This window comes from Triticum urartu, chromosome 3A, assembly GCF_056163025.1.
Source record: "Triticum urartu cultivar PI428250 chromosome 3A, HENAU_Tu73, whole genome shotgun sequence".
NCBI classification, from domain to species: Eukaryota; Viridiplantae; Streptophyta; class Magnoliopsida; order Poales; family Poaceae; genus Triticum; species Triticum urartu.
In genome coordinates, this window is record NC_141875.1 from 244,959,758 (window position 1) to 244,963,548 (window position 3,791).

Here is a 3,791-nt window from a genome sequence, read left to right on the forward strand (position 1 = left end):
TGTAAGTCTTCATTAATTAAAGATATACGTTACTTCGTGTGTTGTACATCTAAGTCATCAACATGCATAAGTGTTAGGATGTGTGCCTGATCACAGGACATTTGAGGATTCCAAGATATTTAGCTCACACCGCAACTTGCAAAACCTTTTATCATCCAAGGGATTTGTGAAGATATCTGTCAGTTGCTCTTTAGTGTTGACGTGAATGATATCAATATCTTCCTTCATGACATGATCTCGGAGAAAGTGATGACGGATCTGAATGTGCTTTGTCTTCGAGTGCTGAACTGGGTTGTTGGCAATCTTGATGGCGCTTTCATTGTCGCAGTAGAGTGGTACTTGCTTTAGATGGATGCCATAGTCTTTGAGTGTTTGCTTCATCCATAGAAGCTGAGCACAGCAAGATCCAACAGCAATGTATTCAAATTCAGCAGTGGAGAGAGACACAGAGTTCTGCTTCTTTGAAGACCAACAAACAAGTGATCGTCCCAGAAAGTGACATGTGCCTGATGTAGACTTGCGATCCACCTTGTCACCAGCATAATCAGCATCCGGAAATCCAACTAGATCAAACTCTGAGCCCTTTGGATACCATAATCCTAGTGTTGGGGTGTAAGCCAAATATCGAAGAATTCGCTTCACAGCTAAGTGGTGCAATTCCTTTGGTGCCGCTTGGAATCGGGCACATATGCAAATACTAAGCATTATATCTGGCCTAGATGCACATAAATAAAGTAAAGAACCAATCATGGAGCGATATACCTTTTGATCAAACTCTTTACCATTGGCGTCAGGACCCACATGACTTTTGGTTGGCATTGGTGTCGGGGATATATCCCGCGGTATGACCCGGCCGAAAGTATGACCCGGCTGGGGCTTGGCGACTCACCAGAGACCCGGCTGGAGCTAGGCGACTTACTGGCGATCCGCCCGGATATGGCGGTTTACATGTAACCCGCCTGGACATTGTGACTCACTTGAGACTCGGCGGGCGGATCAGACAGACGACAAGGCCCAAAGCCTAGCAGACCGGCTTATACTCTGGTGGGCCGGCTTAAGACGGAAGGCATGAGGAGTATTTCCTTTACAAGGAAGCAAGACCCGTACTTGTATCCGACTTGTAATAGAGAATAATTTAGTTCTAATCCTACTAGGACTCTACATGTAAGCCGCCCCTTCAACATATATAAGGAGGGGCAGGGCTCCCCAAAGGGGGACAAGCAACAAAAAACAATCTCTAGGGCTAGACACAAAGGGGGAGCCGGCTTATGTGGCGACTCTCTCATGAGCATAATGAGATCTAGCCACAAACAACGCGTAGGGCTATTACCGGATGATGTTTCTCGAAGCCCGAAGCTGTCTAAATCCTTGTCTTGTGTTGCGTCTCTCGATTCCGCTCAACCCCTCTCAAGCTACTACAAAGATGCGTTGGCCTCACGACTAAGTCCTCACACTAGGACATCTGTCGTGATAATTTCACGACAGTTGGCGCCCACCATGGGGCTCGCGCACGGTAGTGTTGAGTTCTTAAAGGGGTCTTTCACAGGAATCGAAAAGTTGATAAATTCCAGATGAAGAAAGGCCGATTAGAAAGGATCTGCGTCAGCTTCATGTTCATCGGTCTTGATTTTGTAAACCGTGAGATTTAAAGTCAGAAAATATTAGGGTTACGATCGGTTCGGTGCTGCCGTCATGCAATTTATTTGATGAAATTTGCGATGCTGGACCGACGGATTTCTGAAAAAGACATATCTGATCAAGCAGCTATCCTCACGTATGCCTATTTTGCTGCTGTTTCGATTCTAAACTACAAAAGATGAAGACAAGTCAAATCGGGTGTTTTTCCACTGTGATTTGGAAAAGGTCTCGGACATGGATTAGTCAAAATCAGCCATGACCTGGAGAAGGATTGGGTGTTCAACTTCGTAACTCACCGAGTCCGAGTCAGCCTCGCGACAAGCTGCCGCGTTGAGCCGGCGTCTGTGTCAACCGCGGCCCTGAACCGGCCAGCTGCCATCAGTATTGTTGAGCCGCTGGACTCAAAGCTGATTTGTACAACTAGTACCGGTTCCATGTGAAAGTAGTCTATTAGTTCAGTTTTTTGTTCTCCGTACGGTGGATATGCGGCCCCAACGCGTGCTGTGGATATCCGCTGAGTCGGGGACGAGAGTTTCTTTTTTATGATGGCAGCCCTAAGCGACTTGTTAAATCGCAAGTTGATGTGGATGAAATTGACGCCGGGGCGCTGCCTGTCCTGAGGAGTTCCACAGTAGCAACAACTGGAAAAAAGACGAAGGCTTTTCAATGTTACGAGAAGGCAAGTTGACCAAACAGACTAGAGCAGCGTATCCGGATCGCTCAAAGGCTAAGAGTACAAGACAAAATTTATATGGGTAGTGTAATTTGGTGCTGCGGGTTACGTCATCAATTGATTAAAAAAACGACGGGGCTGGAGGAGATCACGGATTTGGTGTCTGCCTCCGTCTTCGTCGCTGAGCCGCCATGACTAGGCGCGCATCCGACTGCCGCTTGGCCGCGGCCCCGCTGCCGTCACCCCTCACGCGCTGCTCCGCCCAAACTCAAGCAGGCCATCCCGCTCGCCTCCAAACCGCCTGTGCCTTCGCGCACCGCTGCGATACGGCTCCGCCCCCGTTGGTGTGCCCGGCCGCTTCAAATCGCTGTCATCCACCTCTGCAACTTCAACGCCGTGGGACTACCAGCGCAACAAGCGGGTACTGCCCCGCGCTGCGCTAAGCGCTGCCTTACCTCGCGCCTTGAGCCGGCTCGGAGCTGTTTCTGCCCTGTGCCGTCTCTACCGTCCATCATCAAGTTGTCCGGCCTCGCGCGCTCCCGCTGTAATCGTTTTTCAGAGCAGGAAAGAACACAAACGGATGAGGTATACACGGAGCTGGCGTGGATGCATGGTTGGCGATGAATAGACTGACTATATGTCTGCGGCGCTGTGTGTACATGCCCCGGTTCAACATAGCAGGACCAATATCAAGCAATGGATGCATCGTTTGACTAAATCAACATTTTCTACAACATAGACGATGTATTAAAAAAAATATGCAAGCACCACCGGTCCTAATTAGTGACCAGGACAGGAGCCTCGCCTCCGAGCGAGCACCACGTGGCCTCGCCTCCAAGGTTCTGTTGCCACTTCACTTTCGCTGTGGGTGAGCCGCCCCTGCACCGTTGACTTGTTAAATCGCCGTTGCCTTGCTTGGGCTGCGCCTGCCGTGCAATCAGCCGCCGGGACCGCATTGAGCCGCCTCTGCCGTGTTGAGCCGTCGGAGCCGCATTGAGCTATTTGTGTCGTGTTGAGCTGCCGTGACCATATTGAGTCGCCGGTTTGTCTGAGTCGTTTCTGTCGTTTTGAACAGATCATCCGTCATCCAAATAAATCAGGTGATATCCATCCAAGTTTATTTTTTTAAGACATATTGTTTTTATCAAAGAGCAATTACTTGGTCTATGATGTCTTTTCGCAGGACCATTATTCGTTACAAAAAGGTGTTGCAAAAGAGGCGTGGGCAAGTATTATTTTTTGCACTAGCGCTTGTCCTGCGCAAGTTGCCACCCTCGTTACATAAACACACGCGACTGACTCATTGTCCGTGCCCATGGCCAGCTTACCTGCATCTCTCGTTTGCACCGGCTTACAACGCCGCTGCCGACTCTCCGTCCGCACCGGCTTACAACGTCGCGGCCGACTCATCTGTCTGCTCCCACGACCGACTTGACCGTGATTGATTTCAGCTTCACCAAGGTGATCATCAACTACGCGG